Source organism: Procambarus clarkii, chromosome 56 (genome assembly GCF_040958095.1).
Source record: "Procambarus clarkii isolate CNS0578487 chromosome 56, FALCON_Pclarkii_2.0, whole genome shotgun sequence".
Taxonomy (NCBI): Eukaryota; Metazoa; Arthropoda; class Malacostraca; order Decapoda; family Cambaridae; genus Procambarus; species Procambarus clarkii.
The window spans coordinates 7,489,548-7,514,043 of NC_091205.1; positions in this window are offsets into that span (position 1 = coordinate 7,489,548).

Sequence of the window (24,496 nt, forward strand, 5' to 3'; positions counted from 1 at the left end):
ACGAGAGCCAGCTGCAAGACCACCCTCAGGTCAACCTCTTGGCCCTTGACAAATGGGCGACAAAGGGGGGGGGAAGAGAAGGACACGAATGACGGGCAAGGGGAGGGGAGAAAAGGGAAGAAAGGAAGAAGAAGGGGAGAGGGGAGAAGGAAGGAGGGAAGAAGGGAGAACCAATGATCTGAGCACCAGATCATTACAGGGTGTGTGGGAGTGGTAGTGGGTGTGTGTACTCACCTAGTTGTACTCACCTAGTTGTGTTTGCGGGGGTTGAGCTCTGGCTCTTTGGTCCCGCCTCTCAACCATCAATCAACAGGTGTACAGATTCCTGAGCCTATTGGGCTCTATCATATCTACACTTGAAGCTGTGTATGGAGTCAGCCACCACCACATCACTTCCTTATGCATTCCATTGGTCAACCACTCTGACACTAAAAGAGTTCTTTCTAATATCTCTGTGGCTGATTTGGGCACTCAGTTTCCACCTGTGTCCCCTTGTGTGTGTGCCCCTTGTATTAATTAGCCTGTCTTTATCTACCCTATCAATTCCCTTCAGAATCTTGAATGTGGTGATCATGTCCCCCCTAACTCTTCTTTCTTCCAGCGAAGTGAGGCTTAATTCCCGTAGTCTCTTCTCGTAGTTCATACCTCTCAGCTCGGGTACTAGTCTGGTGGCAAACCTTTGAACCTTTTCCAGTTTAGTCGTATCCTTGACTAGATATGGACTCCATGCTGGGGCTGCATACTGCAGGATTGGCCTGACATATGTGGTATACAAAGTTCTGAATGATTCTTTACACAAGTTTCTGAATGCCGTTCGTATGTTGGCCAGCCTGGCATATGCCACTGATGTTATCTGCTTGATATGTGCTGCAGGAGACAGGTCTGGCGTGATATCAACCCCGAAGTCTTTTTCCTTCTCTGACTCCTGAAGAATTTCCTCTCCCAGATGATACCTTGTATCTGGCCTCCTGCTCCCTACACCTATCTTCATTACATTACATTTGGTTGGTTAAACTCTAACAACTATTTGTTGGACCATTCCTTCAGCTTGTCTAGGTCTTCTTGAAGCCTCAAACAGTCCTCTTTTATTTTAATCCTTCTCATAATTTTAGCATCGTCCGCAAACATTGAGAGAAATGAATCGATACCCTCCGGGAGATCATTTACATATATCAGAAACAAGATAGGACCGAGTACAGAGCCCTGTGGGACTCCACTGGTGACTTCACGCCAATCGGAGGTCTCACCCCTCACCGTAACTCTCTGCTTCCTATTGCTTAGGTACTCCCTTATCCACTGGAGCACCTTACCAGCTACACCTGCCTGTCTCTCCAGCTTATGTACAAGCCTCTTATGCAGTACTGTGTCAAAGACTTTCCGACAATCCAAGAAAATGCAGTCCGCCCAGCCCTCTCTTTCTTGCTTAATCTTTGTCACCTGATCGTAGAATTCTATCAAGCCTGTAAGGCAAGATTTGCCCTCCCTGAACCCATGTTGGCGAATTGTCATGAAGTCCCTTCCCTACAGATGTATTACCAGGTTTTTTCTCACAATCTTCTCCATCACCTTGCATGGTATACAAGTCAAGGACACTGGCCTGTAGTTCAGTGCCTCTTGCCTGTTGCCCTTTTTGTATATTGGGACCACATTCGCCATCTTCCAAATTTCTGGTATGTCTCCCGTCTCCAGTGACTTACTATAAACTATGGAGTGTAGCAAGCAAAGTGCCTCTGCACACTCGTTCAGTATCCATGGTGAGATCCAGTCTGAACCAACAGCCTTTCTAACATCCAGATCCAACAGGTGTCTCTTGGCCTCCTCTCTCGTAATTTCGAACTCTTCCAAGGCCGCCTGGTTTACCTCCCTTTCTCCTAGCACAGTGACCTCACCTTGTTCTATTGAGAGGACCTCCTGGAACCTCTTGTTGAGTTCTTCACACACCTCTCTGTCATTCTCTGTATACATGTCCTCGCCTGTTCGAAGTTTCAATACCTGTTCTTTCACTGTTGTTTTCCTTCTGATGTGACTGTGGAGTAGCTTTGGTTCGGTCTTGGCTTTGTTTGCTATATCATTTTTAAAACTTTTCTCTGCTTCTCTTCTCACCCTGACGTACTCATTCCTGGTTCTCTGTTATCTCTCTCTGCTTTCTTGTGTTCTGTTATTCCGGAAGTTCCTCCACGCCCTTTTGTTCAGTTTCTTCGCTTCCATATATGCCCTATTATACCATGGATTCTCCTGTTGCTTCTCGGATTTTCCCCTTTGGGCCGGGATGAACCTGTTTACTGCCTCCTGACACTATTGGGTAACATAGTCCATCATACCCTGTACAGACTTATCTCTGAGGTCTGTGTCCCAAGGTATTTCACTTAGGAAACTTCTCATCTGTTCATAATTCCCCTTTCGGAATGCCAGGCTTTTGATTCCTAGTTCTTTTTTCGGGGAGATAATTCCTAGCTCTACCAGGTACTCAAAGTTCAATACACTGTGGTCACTCATTCCCAAGGGCGCTTCCATCTTAACTTCCCTTATATCCCACTCATTTAGGGTAAATATCAAATCAAGCATTGCTGGTTCATCTTCTCCTCTCATTCTTGTTGGTTCCTTGATGTGCTGCCTTAGAAAGTTTCTTGTTGCCACGTCCAGCAGCTTAGCTCTCCATGTTTCTGGTCCTCCATGCGGGTCTCTGTTCTTCCAATCTATCTTCCCATGGTTGAAGTCTCTCATAATTAGTAGTCCAGATCCATTCCTGCTAGCAACAGAAGCTGCTCTTTCTATTATGTTAATGGTGGCCATGTTGTTTCTATCATATTCTTGTCAAGGTCTTCTGTCATTTGGTGGTGGATTATATATGACTACGACTATAATTTTTTTCCCTCCATTTGTTACGGTACCTGCTATGTAGTCACTGAAACCTTCACAGCCCTGAATATCCATCTCCTCAAAATCCCAGCCTTATCTTACCAGCAGAGCTACACCACCTCCACCTCTTCCTTCCCTCTCTTTCCTCATGACATAATAGTTCTGTGGGAACACTACGTTTGTTATCGTTTTCGTGAGCTTTGTTTCTGTGAGGGCTATTATGTCTGGGTTTTCCTCTAGTACCCGTACTCCAAGTTCATTTGCTTTATTTGTAATTCCATCTATGCTATGTGTGGTAGTGGGTGTGTGTGTGGTAGTGGGTGAGTGTGGGAGTGGTAGTAGGTGTGTGTGGGAGTGGTATTGGGTGTGTGGGAGTGGTAGTGGGTGTGGTAGTGAGTGTGTGGGGGAGTGGTAGTGGGTGTGTGGGAGAGGTAGTGGGTGTGTGGCATTGGTAGTGGGTGTGTGGGATGGGTAGTGGGTATGTGGAAGTGATAGTGGGTGTGTGGGAGTGGTAGTTGGTGTGTGGGAGTGGTAGTGGGTGTGTGGGATGGGTAGTGGGTGTGTGGAAGTAGTAGTTGGTGTGTGGGAGTGGTAGTGGGTGTGTGGGAGTGGCAGTGGGTGTGTGGGAGTGATAGTGGGTGTGTGTGAGAGGTAATGGGTGTGTGTGGGAGTGGTAGTGGGTGTGTGTGAGTTGTAGTGGGTGTGTGTGTGGGAGTGGTAGTGAGTGTGTGTGTGGAAGTAGTAGTGGGTGTGTGTGTGTGAGTGGTAGTGGGTGTGTGTGAGTGGAAGTGGGTGTGTGTGGGAGTGGTAGTGGGTGTGTGTGGGAGTGGTAGTGTGTGTGTGTGTGTGAGTGGAAGTGGGTGTGTGGGAGTGGTAGTGGGTGTGTGTGGGAGTGGTAGTGTGTGTGTGTGTGTGGGAGTGGTAGTGGGTGTGTGTGGGAGTGGTAGTGGGTGTGTGTGAGTGGTAGTGGGTGTGTGGGAGTGGTAGTGGGTGTGTGTGGGAGTGGTAGTGCGTGTGTGTGAGTGGTAGTGGGTGTGTGTTTGGGAGTGGTAGTGGGTGTTTGGGAGTGGTAGTGGGTGTGTGTGGGAGTGGTAGTGGGTGTGTGTGGGAGTGGTAGTGGGTGTGTTTGGGAGTGGTAGTGGGTGTGTGTGGGAGTGGTAGTGGGTGTGTGGGAGTGGTAGTGGGTGTGTGGGCGTGGTAGTGGGTGTGTTTGGGAGTGGTAGTGGGTGTGTAGGAGTGGTAGTGGGTGTGTGGGAGTGGTAGTGGGTGTGTGGGAGTGGTAGTGGGTGTGAGGGAGTGGTAATGGGTGTGTTTGGGAGTGCTAGTGGGTGTGTTTGGGAGTGGTAGTGGGTGTGTGAGGGAGTGGTAGTGGGTGTGTGTGAGTGGTAGTGGGTGTGTGGGAGTGGTAGTGGGTGTGTTTGGGAGTGGTAGTGGGTGTGTGTGGGAGTGGTAGTGGGTGTGTGAGGGAGTGGTAGTGGGTGTGTGTGAGTGGTAGTGGGTGTGTGGGAGTGGTAGTGGGTGTGTTTGGGAGTGGTAGTGGGTGTATGTGTGTGGGGGAGTGGTAGTGGGTGTGTGTGAGTGGTAGTGGGTGTGTTTGGGAGTTGTAGTGGGTGTGTGTGTTGGAGTGGTAGTGGGTGTGTTTGGGAGTAGTAGTGGGTGTGTTTGGGAGTGGTAGTGGGTGTATGTGGGAGTAGTAGTGGGTGTGTGTGGGGGAGTGGTAGTGGGTGTGTTTGGGAGTAGTAGTGGGTGTGTGTGTGTGAGTGGTAGTGGGTGTGTGGGAGAGGTAGTGGGTGTGTGGCATTGGTAGTGGGTGTGTGGGATGGGTAGTGGGTATGTGGAAGTGATAGTGGGTGTGTGGGAGTGGTAGTTGGTGTGTGGGAGTGGTAATGGGTGTGTGGGATGGGTAGTGGGTGTGTGGAAGAAGTAGTTGGTGTGTGGGAGTGGTAGTGGGTGTGTGGGAGTGGCAGTGGGTGTGTGGGACTGGTAGTGGGTGTGTGTGTGGGAGTGGTAGTGGGTGTGTGTGTGGAAGTAGTAGTGTGTGTGTGTGTGTGAGTGGAAGTGGGTGTGTGGGAGTGGTAGTGGGTGTGTGTGGGAGTGGTAGTGTGTGTGTGTGTGGGAGTGGTAGTGGGTGTGTGTGGGAGTGGTAGTGGGTGTGTGTGAGTGGTAGTGGGTGTGTGGGAGTGGTAGTGGGTGTGTGTGGGAGTGGTAGTGCGTGTGTGTGAGTGGTAGTGGGTGTGTGTTTGGGAGTGGTAGTGGGTGTTTGGGAGTGGTAGTGGGTGTGTGTGGGAGTGGTAGTGGGTGTGTGTGGGAGTGGTAGTGGGTGTGTTTGGGAGTGGTAGTGGGTGTGTGTGGGAGTGGTAGTGGGTGTGTGGGAGTGGTAGTGGGTGTGTGTGGGAGATGTAGTGGGTGTGTGGGAGTGGTAGTGGGTGTGTGGGAGTGGTAGTGGGTGTGTGGGAGTGGTAGTGGGTGTGTGTGGGAGTGGTAGTGTGTGTGTGTGTGGGAGTGGTAGTGGGTGTGTGTGGGAGTGGTAGTGGGTGTGTGGGAGTGGTAGTGGGTGTGTGGGAGTGGTAGTGGGTGTGTGTGTGGGAGTGGTAGTGGGTGTGTGTGGGAGTGGTAGTGGGTGTGTGGGAGTGGTAGTGGGTGTGTGTGGGAGTGGTAGTCGGTGTGTGTGGGAGTGGTAGTGTGTGTGTGTGTGGGAGTGGTAGTGGGTGTGTGTGGGAGTGGTAGTGGGTGTGTGGGAGTGGTAGTGGGTGTGTGGGAGTGGTAGTGTGTGTGTGTGTGGGAGTGGTAGTGGGTGTGTGTGGGAGTGGTAGTGGGTGTGTGGGAGTGGTAGTGGGTGTGTGTGGGAGTGGTAGTGGGTGTGTGGGAGTGGTAGTGGGTGTGTGTGGGAGATGTAGTGGGTGTGTGGGAGTGGTAGTGGGTGTGTGGGAGTGGTAGTGGGTGTGTTTGGGAGTGGTAGTGGGTGTGTGTGGGAGTGGTAGTGTGTGTGTGTGTGTGGGAGTGGTAGTGTGTGTGTGTGTGTGGGAGTGGTAGTGGGTGTGTGTGGGAGTGGTAGAGTGTGTGTGTGTGTGAGTGGTAGTGGGTGTATGTGGGAGTGGTAGTGTGTGTGTGTGTGGGAGTGGTAGTGGGTGTGTGTGGGAGTTGTAGTGGGTGTGTGGGAGTGGTAGTGGGTGTGTGGGAGTGGTAGTGGGTGTGTGTGGGAGTGGTAGTGTGTGTGTGTGTGGGAGTGGTAGTGTGTGTGTGTGGGAGTGGTAGTGGGTGTGTGTGGGAGTGGTAGTGGGTGTGTGTGAGTGGTAGTGGGTGTGTGGGAGTGGTAGTGGGTGTGTGTGGGAGTGGTAGTGCGTGTGTGTGAGTGGTAGTGGGTGTGTGTTTGGGAGTGGTAGTGGGTGTTTGGGAGTGGTAGTGGGTGTGTGTGGGAGTGGTAGTGGGTGTGTGTGGGAGTGGTAGTGGGTGTGTTTGGGAGTGGTAGTGGGTGTGTGTGGGAGTGGTAGTGGGTGTGTGGGAGTGGTAGTGGGTGTGTGTGGGAGATGTAGTGGGTGTGTGGGAGTGGTAGTGGGTGTGTGGGAGTGGTAGTGGGTGTGTGGGAGTGGTAGTGGGTGTGTGTGGGAGTGGTAGTGTGTGTGTGTGTGGGAGTGGTAGTGGGTGTGTGTGGGAGTGGTAGTGGGTGTGTGGGAGTGGTAGTGGGTGTGTGGGAGTGGTAGTGGGTGTGTGTGTGGGAGTGGTAGTGGGTGTGTGTGGGAGTGGTAGTGGGTGTGTGGGAGTGGTAGTGGGTGTGTGTGGGAGTGGTAGTCGGTGTGTGTGGGAGTGGTAGTGTGTGTGTGTGTGGGAGTGGTAGTGGGTGTGTGTGGGAGTGGTAGTGGGTGTGTGGGAGTGGTAGTGGGTGTGTGGGAGTGGTAGTGTGTGTGTGTGTGGGAGTGGTAGTGGGTGTGTGTGGGAGTGGTAGTGGGTGTGTGGGAGTGGTAGTGGGTGTGTGTGGGAGTGGTAGTGGGTGTGTGGGAGTGGTAGTGGGTGTGTGTGGGAGATGTAGTGGGTGTGTGGGAGTGGTAGTGGGTGTGTGGGAGTGGTAGTGGGTGTGTTTGGGAGTGGTAGTGGGTGTGTGTGGGAGTGGTAGTGTGTGTGTGTGTGTGGGAGTGGTAGTGTGTGTGTGTGTGTGGGAGTGGTAGTGGGTGTGTGTGGGAGTGGTAGAGTGTGTGTGTGTGTGAGTGGTAGTGGGTGTATGTGGGAGTGGTAGTGTGTGTGTGTGTGGGAGTGGTAGTGGGTGTGTGTGGGAGTTGTAGTGGGTGTGTGGGAGTGGTAGTGGGTGTGTGGGAGTGGTAGTGGGTGTGTGTGGGAGTGGTAGTGTGTGTGTGTGTGGGAGTGGTAGTGTGTGTGTGTGGGAGTGGTAGTGGGTGTGTGTGGGAGTGGTAGTGGGTGTGTGTGAGTGGTAGTGGGTGTGTGGGAGTGGTAGTGGGTGTGTGTGGGAGTGGTAGTGCGTGTGTGTGAGTGGTAGTGTGTGTGTGTTTGGGAGTGGTAGTGGGTGTTTGGGAGTGGTAGTGGGTGTGAGTAGTAGGGATAACACGCCACAGGCCCTTTTTTTTTCTGGGAGAAAATTCCCCTGTGTGAGCCAGGGTTTTCAGGTAAATTTAGAAATTCCCCTGTGTGAGCCAGGGTTTTCAGGTAAATTTAGAAATTCCCCTGTGTGAGCCAGGGTTTTCAGGTGAATTTGGGGAGTCACAGATTTGGAAGTAAGGATTTCTTATGATGAAAATAATTTCCGAGATTTTAGAAGTTTGTTAAAGTCTTATGAGAAAAATAATTTCCGAGACTTAGAAGTTTGTTAAAGTCTTATCATGAAATAATGTCATACGACTTTGTTAAAAGTTCTTATTTGTTTCTTACTTAGAAACTTGTATATTGCTATATATATCTAATTCATTTCCCTGCCATCCCCCCTCCCTCACCTTTCCCTCCCCCTGCATCTCCCACTCATATACCTCACACCCCCCTCCCTCCCCCCCTACCTCGCAATCTGTCGCCTCACCTGTGTTTAGACGTCAGCCAGACACGGCCTTCAGGTCACCTCGGTAATCGTATCTTATCTTCTCCATAATAATATCTGGACCGTCCCTCTCTCTCTCCTCCTATTTCCTTACAACTATTTTCAGAGTTTCAAATAATCATAGAAGTTTATTTATATGTTTATGACCGAATTTGTAAAAGGACCATTTTCAGAGAATAATGTCTTAGATGTTTTGTTAAAGAAAACAGCCAACTTAGCCATAACATTTAGTTTTATATCCATTTACGGCTATTTCATCTGTAAAGACCAAAATTGAACAGAGCCCAGTTTTAAGCTCATATTTCATCAGAGTCCAGTTTATACCGAAAATTCGCCAGAGTCTACTTTGAGAGCAAAATTAGTCAGAGACAGTTTTAGCTCATATTTCATCAGAGTCCTGTAATCTGCGAAAATTTGACAGAGTCCATTTTATACCCAATTTTCGTCAGAGTCTACTTTGTGAGCAAAATTAGTCAGAGACAGTATTTAGCTCATATTTCATCAGAGTCCAATTATCAACAGAAATTCGCCAGAGTCTACTTTGAGATCAAAATTAGTCAGAGACAGTTTTAGCTCATATTTCATCAGAGACCATTTTATACCTAAAAATGAACAGAGTCTACTTTGAGAGCAAAATTAGTCAGAGACAGTTTTAAGCTCATATTTCATCAGAGTCCAATTATCAACAGAAATTCGCCAGAGTCTACTTTGAGAGCAAATTTCATCAGTGTCCTGTAATCTGTGAAAATGTGACAGAGTCCAGTTCTTGATCGAAATTCATCAGAGTCCAGTTTTCTAGCAAAATTCGCCAGAGTCTACTTTGTGCCAAAATATTCAGAGTCCAGTTCATGATCGAAATTAATCAGAGTCTAATTAAAGACCCAAATTTGGCAGAGACCACATTTTCGCTACTAGCAGTCCAATCCCCCTGAAATTTTAAACAGTCATATTTCAGACGTAGTAAATAAGATCAAGTCAGTTACAGAGCTCCAGCTCTTGTCCCCCTGTATTTTCATATTTTCTCGATATTCAGCTGCGTTCTCCACATTTTGTCCATGTTTTCTGTGTTCATTCCATGTTCTACAAATGTTCACAGCATGCTCAGTTCAATTCTTTTCACCTGTTTTTTCTCATTTTTTTCTGTAATCTTTCTCTTAGTCTCATTATGTTCTCTACAAATTCTAGTCATATTTTCTATGTACATCATATGTTCTCTGTATAACTTTTATACTCAATATTCATGTTCTCAATGTTCTAGCTTGTTCTTCACACGTTCAGTGTTCATTCTTTGTATTCCCTATGTTCCTTATCATGTCTTCATATTCTCTATAAGTTCATATTCCCTGCATGTTCACTCTATTCATCAACTTTTTCTTACATGTTTTCTGTGTTCACCGTATGTTCACTGTGTTCATTAACGTACTTAACCTCAATTTTTTTTATGTTCTTTGTTTTCTTCCATTCGCTAACTAGTTCTTTGTCAAATATTAGCATCAGCATTACAGTTCCCTCAACAATTTTAGTCACCAAGTTTTATTTTCAAAACTATATCAAAGTAATTCTCGTTGTCAACTTAATAGTTCTACCAGCCATGTTCTTAAACAAATCTACACTTTATTCAGTTCCAAATTTACAAAAGACAAACCTTTCTTGTAACTTCTTAACTAAAAATCTTTCGCCGATCAACTAAAAACATAGTCACTTTCGTCATTTCTCAACTAAACTCATCCAGTCAACTAAAAATAGTCAGAAATAGTCTCGTTCAACACTGTTCTTAACTAAAAACAACCTTTCTCTTAGCTAAAAATTGTCAAAGGAAACTTCTTTCAGCACTTTCTTAACAGCCGCTATGTTTCATCAAGAAAAAATTGTCAAAGGAAACTTTCCAAAACTGTTCATAACTAGCTTTTATCCATCGTCAATCAACTAAATAATAACTTTCATCATTTCTTAACTAAACTTATTCCCCAGTCATCAGAAAATAGCCGTGTTCTTCATGTTTCATTGTCATTTCATAACTAAAATTATCCATCAATCAACAGAAAAAGTCATATTCATCATTTCGTAACAGCCATTATGTTTTCGTCAAGTAAGAAAATATAGTCAAAGATATCTATCATCGTCGTTCTTAACTTCCATTTATACTTTGTGGAGCACTAAAAATAGTCAAATGTAACTTTTTCAACACTTTCGTAACTAAAATTATATGTCGCTAAGTAAGAAAAATAGTCAAATGTAACTTTTTCAGCACTTTCGTAAAAATTATATGTCGTCAAGTACGAAAAATAGTCAAAGGTGCTCTCCGTGACACCAAAGTTACTCTTCGAGAAATCAAAGACACTCTTCAATACATCAAGGACTTACTCAAAGATACCAAAGTTACACTCTAAGACATCCTTCGAGACATCAAAGACATCCTTTAAGACTTCAAGGGCACTCTTCGAGATATCAAAAGACACTCTCAAACACTCAAAATTTACTCGCATCCTCAAAGTTATTCTCAGAGTCATCAAAAGTTAATCTCAGTCATCAAAATGCTATTCTCTAAGTAGCCTTTCGTTCATCAGAGAAACTTTCTAAGACATCTTCGTTCATTAAAGTTAATCTCAGAGGCATAAAAGTTATTCTCGGAGCTATCAAAATTAATCTCTAAAACAACAAAAGTTAATCTCTGTCATCAAAGTTGATCTGCAAGATATCTTCGAGACATCAAAGTTACTTTTCATTACATCAAAGACGCATTCAAATACTACCCATGTTCTCAGAAGTCATTCTCAAAGTCATCAAAGTTATTCAAAGAGCTAACAAAAGTTATTCTCAGAGTCACCTTCGTTCTTCAGAGAAACTTTCCAAAACATCTTTGTTCATCAAAGTTATTCTCAGAGTTAACAAAGGTAATCTCTAACTCACTCTCAGTCATCAAAGTTAATCCAAGAGACGTCAAAGTTAATCCAAGACATCATCTTTCATCAAAGATATTCTCTCTAAGCCATCAATGTTCTTCTCTAAGACATAAAAGTTATTCTCTATGTCAACAAAAGTTATTCTCTGAGCTAACAAAATACTACTCATGTTCTCAAAGACATTCTCCAATTCATCATTGTTGTTTCAAAGACATCAAAGTTAATCTCAGAGTTATCCAAAGACATTCTCAAAGTCATCTAAAGTTATTCTCTAAGACATCAAAGTTATTCTAAGAGTTATCAAAAGTTATTCTCAGTCATGTTATGTTATTCTCTAACTCTCTTCCATTCATCAAAGACATTCTCTAAGCCCTCAAAGTTATTCTCTAAGACAACAAAGTCATTCCCAGAGTCATCAAAAGTTATTCTTCGAAACATAAAATTTGCTCTGTAAGATATCTTCGTTCATCAAACTTATTCTCCGAGATATCTAAAGTTATTCTCAGAACAATCAAAAGTTATTATAAGACAACAAAAGTTATTCTCAGAGCTACCCAAAGCTATTCTCAGAGTCACCTTCGTTCGTCAGAGAAACTTTCAAAACATCTTTGTTCAACAAACTTGTTTTCAAAGTCATCAAAAGTTAATCTAAGACATCTGCTTTCATCAAAGTTATTTTCAGAGACATCTAAAGTTATTATGTAAGGCATAAAAGTTATTCTCAGAGACATCAAATGTTATTCTCGAAGTCATCAAAGATATTTTCAGAGACATCTAAAGTTAATTTCTATGTTATAAAGTTATTCTCAGAGACATCTAAAGTTAATCTTGGTCATCAAAGTTGTTCTCTAAACATCAATGTTGATCTCTAAGTCACCTTTGTTCATCAAAGAAACTCTCCTTCTTCCATCAAGTTATACTTTAAGACAACATTGTTGTTCTCTAAGACATCTTCAGGCATAAAATTTCTCCCCAAATGTAACTAGTTCAGCTTTTCATATCAAACTTACACTTCTGTTAAATATATTTTCTTAGACATTTTACCTTTTAAACTGTTCTCTGAACTACACTGTTCAAACCTACGTAACCTATCCTCTCCACCCAATGTTACTTAGTTAACGTAACGTTCCTAAACCTAACTTTACCTATCCTATCCTAACATAACTTACCTTACCTTACCTACCTTTCCTAACTTAACCTGCTTAACCTATCTTACCTAACTTTACCTATATTACCTTACCATACCTTACCTATCTTACCTGACTTTACCTATCTTACCTAACTTAACCTGCATAACCTAACTTTATCTATGTTACCTTACCTACCTTACCTATCTTACCTAACCTAACCTAACCTAACTTTACCTATGTTACCTTACCTTACCTACCTTTCCTAACTTAACCTGCTTAACCTATCTTACCTAACTTTACCTATGTTACCTTACCTTACCTACCTTTCCTAACTTAACTTGCTTAACCTATCTTACCTAACTTTACCTATGTTACCTTACCTTACCTACCTTTCCTAACTTAACCTGCTTAACCTATATTACCTAACTTTACCTATCTTACCTAACTTTACCTATGTTACCTTACCTTACCTACCTTTCCTAACTTTACCTATCTTACCTAACTTACCTACATTACCTAACTTAACTTAACCTGCTTAACCTAACTTACCTTACCTTACCTAACTTATATAACTTATCTTACCTATCCTAACGTAACCTAACTTGCTTTACCTAACTTAATCTTACATTCCCAAACTGATGTATCCTAACTTATCTAGTCAAACCAGACATGATCTAACTTAAGTATTCCTTCTTGTCTTTGTGTTTCGTCAATCATTGTCTCATATTCATTTACTCATTTCATTAGTTAATTAATTTCTCAAATGGTCACTTATGCATTTCAAGTGCTATTTTGTTAGAGATTGGATATTTAAGCATTTCAAAGAATTATAATTTCTCAAATGGACGTTTTTGCATTTCAAGTGCTATTTGTTAGAGATTGGACATTTAAGCATTTCAAAGAATTTTTGTTATATATGGGCATTTACTCATTTCAAGGGATAATTTCTCAAATGGACGTTTTTGCATTTCAAGTGTTATTTGTTTAAGATTGGGTGTTTAACCATTTCAAAGGATTTTTGTTATATATGGGAACTTACTCGTTTCAAGGGCTAATTTCTCAAATGGTCATTTTTGCAGATCAAGGGTTATTTGTTAAAGTTCATCAAGTTGCCCATAAGTTGTATTTATTATGTTTGTTATCATATGTTCTTATTCCCCAACCCTTTAACCTAACCTCTTGTAATCTTAGTGTATTTAGTAGGTTCTATCTTATGTTCTTATTCCCCAACCCTTTAACCTAACCTTTCAGATGTAGTTTGTTGAATATATTATCCTTTTCCTAACCTTTCAGATGTAGTTTTGTTTCTCCTTTTTGTATATTTTTACCCAAACCCACCATCCCACTTAACCATCTTTCCTTCTTTACTTTGATTCTCCTACTCCTTCTAACCCTCCTTTTCTATCTCTCTCCCTTATTCGCTCTCTTCCTCCCCCTCTCTCTCCCTCATTTGCTCAAATGCTCTCTTGTTTCTCAAATTCAAGTCTTATTGCTCCCATTCTCACACCCTCATTCTCATTCACTTAGTTTTTCTTTTTCTCAATTCAAGTCTTAGTGCTCCCATGCCCACACTCTCTCTCATTCTCTCTTCTTTGGTCCCATTTTCTTCCGCCCCCCTCTCTCTTACTCTTTTCTCCTCTTTTCATGCTCTCACTCACTTGCTCTCTTGTTTTTCTCAATTTCAAGTTTTAGTAGATCTGATTCTTTACTATTGTAATTTTATTATTACTATGATAAAGAAAGAACTTATATGTGAAAACAAAGTAAAGAAGGAAAGAAGGTTTGGGTAAAAATATACAAAAAGGAGAAACAAAACTACATCTGAAAGGTTAGGAAAAGGATAATATATTCAACAAACTACATCTGAAAGGTTAGGTTAAAGGGTTGGGGAATAAGAACATAAGATAGAACCTACTAAATACACTAAGATTACAAGAGGTTAGGTTAAAGGGTTGGGGAATAAGAACATATGATAACAAACATAATAAATACAACTTATGGGCAACTTGATGAACTTTAACAAATAACCTTTGATCTGCAAAAATGACCATTTGAGAAATTAGCCCTTGAAACGAGTAAGTTCCCATATATAACAAAAATCCTTTGAAATGGTTAAACACCCAATCTTAAACAAATAACACTTGAAATGCAAAAACGTCCATTTGAGAAATTATCCCTTGAAATGAGTAAATGCCCATATATAACAAAAATTCTTTGAAATGCTTAAATATCCAATCTCTAACAAATAGCACTTGAAATGCAAAAACGTCCATTTGAGAAATTATAATTCTTTGAAATGCTTAAATATCCAATCTCTAACAAAATAGCACTTGAAATGCATAAGTGACCATTTGAGAAATTAATTAACTAATGAAATGAGTAAATGAATATGAGACAATGATTGACGAAACACAAAGACAAGAAGGAATACTTAAGTTAGATCATGTCTGGTTTGACTAGATAAGTTAGGATACATCAGTTTGGGAATGTAAGATTAAGTTAGGTAAAGCAAGTTAGGTTACGTTAGGATAGGTAAGATAAGTTATATAAGTTAGGTAAGGTAAGGTAAGTTAGGTTAAGCAGGTTAAGTTAAGTTAGGTAATGTAGGTAAGTTAGGTAAGATAGGTAAAGTTAGGAAAGGTAGGTAAGGTAAGGTAACATAGGTAAAGTTAGGTAAGATAGGTAAAGTTAGGTAAGATAGGTAAGATAGGTTAAGCAGGTTAAGTTAGGAAAGGTAGGTAAGGTAAGGTAACATAGGTAAAGTTAGGTAAGATAGGTTAAGCAGGTTAAGTTAGGAAAGGTAGGTAAGGTAAGGTAACATAGGTAAAGTTAGGTTAGGTTAGGTTAGGTAAGATAGGTAAGGTAGGTAAGGTAACATAGATAAAGTTAGGTTATGCAGGTTAAGTTAGGTAAGATAGGTAAAGTCAGGTAAGATAGGTAAGGTATGGTAAGGTAATATAGGTAAAGTTAGGTAAGATAGGTTAAGCAGGTTAAGTTAGGAAAGGTAGGTAAGGTAAGGTAAGTTATGTTAGGATAGGATAGGTAAAGTTAGGTTTAGGAACGTTACGTTAACTAAGTAACATTGGGTGGAGAGGATAGGTTACGTAGGTTTGAACAGTGTAGTTCAGAGAACAGTTTAAAAGGTAAAATGTCTAAGAAAATATATTTAACAGAAGTGTAAGTTTGATATGAAAAGCTGAACTAGTTACATTTGGGGAGAAATTTTATGCCTGAAGATGTCTTAGAGAACAACAATGTTGTCTTAAAGTATAACTTGATGGAAGAAGGAGAGTTTCTTTGATGAACAAAGGTGACTTAGAGATCAACATTGATGTTTAGAGAACAACTTTGATGACCAAGATTAACTTTAGATGTCTCTGAGAATAACTTTATAACATAGAAATTAACTTTAGATGTCTGAAAATATCTTTGATGACTTCGAGAATAACATTTGATGTCTCTGAGAATAACTTTTATGCCTTACATAATAACTTTAGATGTCTCTGAAAATAACTTTGATGAAAGCAGATGTCTTAGATTAACTTTTGATGACTTTGAAAACAAGTTTGTTGAACAAAGATGTTTTGAAAGTTTCTCTGACGAACGAAGGTGACTCTGAGAATAGCTTTGGGTAGCTCTGAGAATAACTTTTGTTGTCTTATAATAACTTTTGATTGTTCTGAGAATAACTTTAGATATCTCGGAGAATAAGTTTGATGAACGAAGATATCTTACAGAGCAAATTTTATGTTTCGAAGAATAACTTTTGATGACTCTGGGAATGACTTTGTTGTCTTAGAGAATAACTTTGAGGGCTTAGAGAATGTCTTTGATGAATGGAAGAGAGTTAGAGAATAACATAACATGACTGAGAATAACTTTTGATAACTCTTAGAATAACTTTGATGTCTTAGAGAATAACTTTAGATGACTTTGAGAATGTCTTTGGATAACTCTGAGATTAACTTTGATGTCTTTGAAACAACAATGATGAATTGGAGAATGTCTTTGAGAACATGAGTAGTATTTTGTTAGCTCAGAGAATAACTTTTGTTGACATAGAGAATAACTTTTATGTCTTAGAGAAGAACATTGATGGCTTAGAGAGAATATCTTTGATGAAAGATGATGTCTTGGATTAACTTTGACGTCTCTTGGATTAACTTTGATGACTGAGAGTGAGTTAGAGATTACCTTTGTTAACTCTGAGAATAACTTTGATGAACAAAGATGTTTTGGAAAGTTTCTCTGAAGAACGAAGGTGACTCTGAGAATAACTTTTGTTAGCTCTTTGAATAACTTTGATGACTTTGAGAATGACTTCTGAGAACATGGGTAGTATTTGAATGCGTCTTTGATGTAATGAAAAGTAACTTTGATGTCTCGAAGATATCTTGCAGATCAACTTTGATGACAGAGATTAACTTTTGTTGTTTTAGAGATTAATTTTGATAGCTCCGAGAATAACTTTTATGCCTCTGAGATTAACTTTAATGAACGAAGATGTCTTAGAAAGTTTCTCTGATGAACGAAAGGCTACTTAGAGAATAGCATTTTGATGACTGAGATTAACTTTTGATGACTCTGAGAATAACTTTGAGGATGCGAGTAAATTTTGAGTGTTTGAGAGTGTCTTTTGATATCTCGAAGAGTGCCCTTGAAGTCTTAAAGGATGTCTTTGATGTCTCGAAGGATGTCTTAGAGTGTAACTTTGGTATCTTTGAGTAAGTCCTTGATGTATTGAAGAGTGTCTTTGATTTCTCGAAGAGTAACTTTGGTGTCACGGAGAGCACCTTTGACTATTTTTCGTACTTGACGACATATAATTTTTACGAAAGTGCTGAAAAAGTTACATTTGACTATTTTTCTTACTTAGCGACATATAATTTTAGTTACGAAAGTGTTGAAAAAGTTACATTTGACTATTTTTAGTGCTCCACAAAGTATAAATGGAAGTTAAGAACGACGATGATAGATATCTTTGACTATATTTTCTTACTTGACGAAAACATAATGGCTGTTACGAAATGATGAATATGACTTTTTCTGTTGATTGATGGATAATTTTAGTTATGAAATGACAATGAAACATGAAGAACACGGCTATTTTCTGATGACTGGGGAATAAGTTTAGTTAAGAAATGATGAAAGTTATTATTTAGTTGATTGACGATGGATAAAAGCTAGTTATGAACAGTTTTGGAAAGTTTCCTTTGACAATTTTTTCTTGATGAAACATAGCGGCTGTTAAGAAAGTGCTGAAAGAAGTTTCCTTTGACAATTTTTAGCTAAGAGAAAGGTTGTTTTTAGTTAAGAACAGTGTTGAACGAGACTATTTCTGACTATTTTTAGTTGACTGGATGAGTTTAGTTGAGAAATGACGAAAGTGACTATGTTTTTAGTTGATCGGCGAAAGATTTTTAGTTAAGAAGTTACAAGAAAGGTTTGTCTTTTGTAAATTTGGAACTGAATAAAGTGTAGATTTGTTTAAGAACATGGCTGGTAGAACTATTAAGTTGACAACGAGAATTACTTTGATATAGTTTTGAAAATAAAACTTGGTGACTAAAATTGTTGAGGGAACTGTAATGCTGATGCTAATATTTGACAAAGAACTAGTTAGCGAATGGAAGAAAACAAAGAACATAAAAAAAATTGAGGTTAAGTACGGGAAGGAACACAGTGAACATACGGTGAACACAGAAAACATGTAAGAAAAAGTTGATGAATAGAGTGAACATGCAGGGAATATGAACTTATAGAGAATATGAAGACATGATAAGGAACATAGGGAATACAAAGAATGAACACTGAACGTGTGAAGAACAAGCTAGAACATTGAGAACATGAATATTGAGTATAAAAGTTATACAGAGAACATATGATGTACATAGAAAATATGACTAGAATTTGTAGAGAACATAATGAGACTAAGAGAAAGATTACAGAAAAAAATGAGAAAAAACAGGTGAAAAGAATTGAACTGAGCATGCTGTGAACATTTGTAGAACATGGAATGAACACAGAAAACATGGACAAAATGTGGAGAACGCAGCTGAATATCGAGAAAATATGAAAATACAGGGGGACAAGAGCTGGAGCTCTGTAACTGACTTGATCTTATTTACTACGTCTGAAATATGACTGTTTAAAATTTCAGGGGGATTGGACTGCTAGTAGCGAAAATGTGGTCTCTGCCAAATTTGGGTCTTTAATTAGACTCTGATTAATTTCGATCATGAACTGGACTCTGAATATTTTGGCACAAAGTAGACTCTGGCGAATTTTGCTAGAAAACTGGACTCTGATGAATTTCGATCAAGAACTGGACTCTGTCACATTTTCACAGATTACAGGACACTGATGAAATTTGCTCTCAAAGTAGACTCTGGCGAATTTCTGTTGATAATTGGACTCTGATGAAATATGAGCTTAAAACTGTCTCTGACTAATTTTGCTCTCAAAGTAGACTCTGTTCATTTTTAGGTATAAAATGGTCTCTGATGAAATATGAGCTAAAACTGTCTCTGACTAATTTTGATCTCAAAGTAGACTCTGGCGAATTTCTGTTGATAATTGGACTCTGATGAAATATGAGCTAAATACTGTCTCTGACTAATTTTGCTCACAAAGTAGACTCTGACGAAAATTGGGTATAAAATGGACTCTGTCAAATTTTCGCAGATTACAGGACTCTGATGAAATATGAGCTAAAACTGTCTCTGACTAATTTTGCTCTCAAAGTAGACTCTGGCGAATTTTCGGTATAAACTGGACTCTGATGAAATATGAGCTTAAAACTGGGCTCTGTTCAATTTTGGTCTTTACAGATGAAATAGCCGTAAATGGATATAAAACTAAATGTTATGGCTAAGTTGGCTGTTTTCTTTAACAAAACATCTAAGACATTATTCTCTGAAAATGGTCCTTTTACAAATTCGGTCATAAACATATAAATAAACTTCTATGATTATTTGAAACTCTGAAAATAGTTGTAAGGAAATAGGAGGAGAGAGAGAGGGACGGTCCAGATATTATTATGGAGAAGATAAGATACGATTACCGAGGTGACCTGAAGGCCGTGTCTGGCTGACGTCTAAAGTAAACACAGGTGAGGCGACAGATTGTGAGGTAGGGGGGGAGGGAGGGGGGTGTGAGGTATATGAGTGGGAGATGCAGGGGGAGGGAAAGGTGAGGGAGGGGGGATGGCAGGGAAATGAATTAGATATATATAGCAATATACAAGTTTCTAAGTAAGAAACAAATAAGAACTTTTAACAAAGTCGTATGACATTATTTCATGATAAGACTTTAACAAACTTCTAAGTCTCGGAAATTATTTTTCTCATAAGACTTTAACAAACTTCTAAAATCTCGGAAATTATTTTCATCATAAGAAATCCTTACTTCCAAATCTGTGACTCCCCAAATTCACCTGAAAACCCTGGCTCACACAGGGGAATTTCTAAATTTACCTGAAAACCCTGGCTCACACAGGGGAATTTCTAAATTTACCTGAAAACCCTGGCTCACACAGGGGAATTTTCTCCCAGAAAAAAAAGGGCCTGTGGCGTGTCATCCCTACTACTGGTGTGTGTGGGAGTGGTAGTGGGTGTGTGTGGGAGTGGTAGTGGGTGTGTTTGGGAGTGGTAGTGGGTGTGTGTGGGAGTGGTAGTGGGTGTGTGGGAGTGGTAGTGGGTGTGTGTGGGAGATGTAGTGGGTGTGTGGGAGTGGTAGTGGGTGTGTGGGAGTGGTAGTGGGTGTGTTTGGGAGTGGTAGTGGGTGTATGTGGGAGTAGTAGTGGGTGTGTGTGTGGGAGTGGTAGTGGGTGTGTTTGGGAGTGGTAGTGGGTGTGTGGGAGTGGTAGTGGGTGTGTGGGCGTGGTAGTGGGTGTGTTTGGGAGTGGTAGTGGGTGTGTGGGAGTGGTAGTGGGTGTGTGGGAGTGGTAGTGGGTGTGTGGGAGTGGTAGTGGGTGTGTGGGCGTGGTAGTGGGTGTGTTTGGGAGTGGTAGTGGGTGTTTGGGAGTGGTAGTGGGTGTGTGGGAGTGGTAGTGGGTGTGTTTGGGAGTGGTAGTGGGTGTGTGGGAGTGGTAGTGGGTGTGTTTGGGAGTGGTAGTACTCACCTAGTTGTACTCACCTAGTTGTGTTTGCGGGGGTTGAGCTCTGGCTCTTTGGTCCCCCCTCTCAACCGTATAGTGGGTGTGTGGGCGTGGTAGTGGGTGTGTTTGGGAGTGGTAGTGGGTGTATGTGTGTGGGGGAGTGGTAGTGGGTGTGTGTGAGTGGTAGTGGGTGTGTGAGGGAGTGGTAGTGGGTGTGTGTGAGTGGTAGTGGGTGTGTGGGAGTGGTAGTGGGTGTGTTTGGGAGTGGTAGTGGGTGTGTTTGGGAGTGGTAGTGGGTGTGTGAGGGAGTGGTAGTGGGTGTGTGTGAGTGGTAGTGGGCGTGTGTGGGAGTGGTAGTGGGTGTGTGAGGGAGTGGTAGTGGGTGTGTGTGTGAGTGGTAGTGGGTGTGTGAGGGAGTGGTAGTGGGTGTGTTTGGGAGTGGTAGTGGGTGTATGTGTGTGGGGGAGTGGTAGTGGGTGTGTGTGAGTGGTAGTGGGTGTGTTTGGGAGTAGTAGTGGGTGTGTGTGGGGGAGTGGTAGTGGGTGTGTTTGGGAGTAGTAGTGGGTGTGTTTGGGAGTGGTAGTGGGTGTATGTGGGAGTAGTAGTGGGTGTGTGTGGGTGAGTGGTAGTGGGTGTGTTTGGGAGTAGTAGTGGGTGTGTGTGTGGGAGTAGTAGTGGGTGTGTGTGTGGGAGTGGTAGTGGGTGTGTGTGGGAGTGGTAGTGGGTGTGTGTGTGGGAGTGGTAGTGGGTGTGTGTGTTGGAGTAGTAGTGGGTGTGTGTGTGGGAGTGGTAGTGGGTGTGTGTGGGAGTGGTAGTGGGTGTGTGTGTGGGAGTGGTAGTGGGTGTGTGTGGGAGTAGTAGTGGGTGTGTGTGTGGGAGTGGTAGTGGGTGTGTGTGGGAGTGGTAGTGGGTGTGTTTGGGAGTGGTAGTGGGTGTGTGTGGGAGTGGTAGTGGGTGTGTTTGGGAGTGGTAGTGGGTGTGTTTGGGAGTGGTAGTGGGTGTGTTTGGGAGTGGTAGTGGGTGTGTTTGGGAGTAGTAGTGGGTGTGTTTGGGAGTGGTAGTGGGTGTTTGGGAGTGGTAGTGGGTGTTTGGGAGTGGTAGTGGGTGTGTTTGGGAGTGGTAGTGGGTGTGTTTGGGAGTGGTAGTGGGTGTGTTTGGGAGTAGTAGTGGGTGTGTGTGGGAGTGGTAGTGGGTGTGTGTGGGAGTCGTAGTGGGTGTGTTTGGGAGTGGTAGTGGGTGTGTTTGGGAGTGGTAGTGGGTGTGTTTGGGAGTAGTAGTGGGTGTGTTTGGGAGTGGTAGTGGGTGTTTGGGAGTGGTAGTGGATGTTTGGGAGTGGTAGTGGGTGTGTTTGGGAGTGGTAGTGGGTGTGTTTGGGAGTGGTAGTGGGTGTGTTTGGGAGTGGTAGTGGGTGTGTGTGGGAGTAGTAGTGGGTGTGTGTGGGAGTGGTAGTGGGTGTGTTTGGGAGTAGTAGTGGGTGTGTTTGGGAGTGGTAGTGGGTGTGTGTGGGAGTAGTAGTGGGTGTGTGTGGGAGTAGTAGTGGGTGTGTGTGGGAGTGGTAGTGGGTGTGTTTGGGAGTGGTAGTGGGTGTGTTTGGGAGTGGTAGTGGGTGTGTTTGGGAGTAGTAGTGGGTGTGTGTGGGAGTAGTAGTGGGTGTGTGGGAGTGGTAGTGGGTGTGTTTGGGAGTGGTAGTGGGTGTGTTTGGGAGTAGTAGTGGGTGTGTTTGGGAGTGGTAGTGGGTGTGTTTGGGAGTAGTAGTGGGTGTTTGGGAGTGGTAGTGGGTGTGTTTGGGAGTAGTAGTGGGTGTGTGTGGGAGTAGTAGTGGGTGTGTGTGGGAGTAGTAGTGGGTGTGTAGGGGGGTGTAATCGTGTACCCGAGTGAGTGCAAGAGAGTGTCTGAGTGAAGATCCATCCTGTCAGCCGACGGTCAGGAGCCAACGCTGCCACTAACATCCGGCGGCGATGAGCCCACTCGACTCCTCCTGCAACATGTGTTCCAGTGTTCCCACCAAGGACAACCTACACTTTCAGCAGACACGTTTAACACGGCGTGTTATGCGTCTCTGTATTGTGTATACTATGTATACTATATAGTATACTATGTATACTATAGTATACATAGTATACTCTCAGGATATACCACACGATTTGTTTTTCTAAAACTGTATTGATTCTTGGTCTTCATGTCGCCTGGAAGTTTTTATTGGTCCGTAAAGGAGAATTTTATAGCCCGGAGTGAAACTTTTAGTTTATCTGAAGGTTGGCGTGTGTTGGAGCGAGCGGATATCCGCGCTCCAACTCTCCGGATATCCGCACTCTGACTGCTGTGTCTGTGTAGACACAGACACATGTGTCTGAGTAGACACAGACACATGTGTCTGTGTCTACTGGAGGTACACACTAGATGTACTTACCTAGTTGTGCTTGCGGGGGTTGAGCACTGGCTCTCTTTGGTCCCGCCTCTCAACTGTCTATCAACTGGTGTACAGATTCCTGAGCCTACTGGGCTCTATCATATCTACATTTGAAACTGTGTATGGAGTCTGCCTCCACCACATCACTGCCTAATGCATTTCGTCTGATAACTACTCTGACACTGAAACAATGGTTTCTAACGTCTCTGTGGCTCATCTGGGTACTAAGTTTTCACCTGTGTCCCCTTGTTCGTGTCCCACCCGTGCTAATGAGTTTATCTTTGTCCGCCCTAGCAATTCCCCTGACAATTTTGTTGGTGGTTATCATGTCTTCCCTTACTCTTCTGTTTTCCAGCGACGTAAGGTTTAGCTTCCTTAACCTTTCCTCGTGGCTCATACCTCTCAGTTCCGGGACTGGTGGCATACCGCTGAATCTTCTCTAACTTTGTCTTGTGTTTAATTAGGTATGGACTCCAGGCTGGAGCTACATATTCCAGGATTGGACTGATATAAGTGGTATACAGGGTCCTGGACGATTTCTCACGCAAGTTTTTAAAGGCAATTCTTATGTTGGTCAACCTAGCATATGCCGCTGATAATACCCTTTTGATGTAGGCCTCTGGGGACAGGTTCGGTGTGATATCAACCCTCAGATCTTTCTCTCTATTTAACTCTTGCAGGATTTCACCTCTCAGATGGTACCTTGTGTTCAGCCTTTTGCTCCCTTCGCCTGATTTCATTACTTTACACTTTCCTGAGTTGAACTTTAGTAGCCATTTTTTAGATCATTCCTCCAGTTTGTCCAGCTCCTCCTACAGTTTCTGTTTATCTTCATCTGTCTTCATTTTTCTCATAATTTTTGCATCATCAGCAAACATTGAGAGGAATGAGTCTATACCCTCTGGAAGATCGTTTACATATATTAGAAACAGGATGGGTCCAAGTACTGAGCCCTGTGGGACTCCGCTGGTGACATCTCGCCACTCTTATGCCTCCCCCCCCCCTCACCGTTACTTGCTGTTTCCTGTTTCTTAGATACTCACTTATTCACTGGAGCACCTTTCTTTATACTCCTGCCTGTTGCTCCAACTTTTGTAGCAGCTTTTTATGGGTTACTGAGTCAAAGGCTTTCTGACAGTCCAAGAAAATGCGGTCTACCACCCTTCTCTTTCCTGCCTAATTTTTGTTGCTTGGTCATAGAATTCTATTAAACCTGTGAGACACGATTTACCATTTCTGAACCCATGTTGGTGGTGTGTTACAAAGTTATTTCCCTCCAGACGTTCTACAAGTCATTTCCTTACGATCTTGTCCATCCTTTCATTGTATACAAGTTAGAGAAACTGAGCTGTACTTCAGTTCCTCTTGCCTGTTACCCATTTTGCATTGTTGTGACTACATTAGCTGTCTTTCAGCTTTCTGGAAGGTTTCCTGTTTCCAGTGACTTGTTATACACCATTGAGAGTGGCACACTTAGTGCTTCTGCACCTTCTTTTAGTATCCACGGTAGATTCTGTCAGGCCCAATAGCCTTTGTCACGTTCAGCTCCAACAGATTCATTGTGACGTCATAACTGGTGAGGTCAAATTCCTCCAAGGTTGCTTGGTTTGCCTCCTCCTCCTCATTTAGTGGAGGGGCTTCTCCTTGTTCTTTTGTGAAGACCTCCTGGAATCTCTTGTTGAGTTCTTCACTGCTTGCAGGGTCGTTCTAGGCTCCAAGGGCCGCTATCCGAACGTTCTTAGATTAATGTAATAACCCATTTGTCACGCTTTTATCATATTTACATTTAAAACTTTGAGTTGAACTAGCTTCAACGACTTCTGCGTCTAACCTGTTCAAGTTATTGACAACTGAAAAAGTTCTTTCTGACGTGTCTGTAATTCATTTGTGTCTCCAGTTTCTGTCCGTGACGTCTTGTTCTGCTGGTTTGGTTTGGACAATGTTGCTTTGTCTACTTTGTACTCACCTTGTTGTGCTTGCGGGGGTTGAGCTCTGTTTTCTCCGCTCGCCTCCCAACTGTCAATCAATCAACTGTTACTAACTACTAACTAACAAATT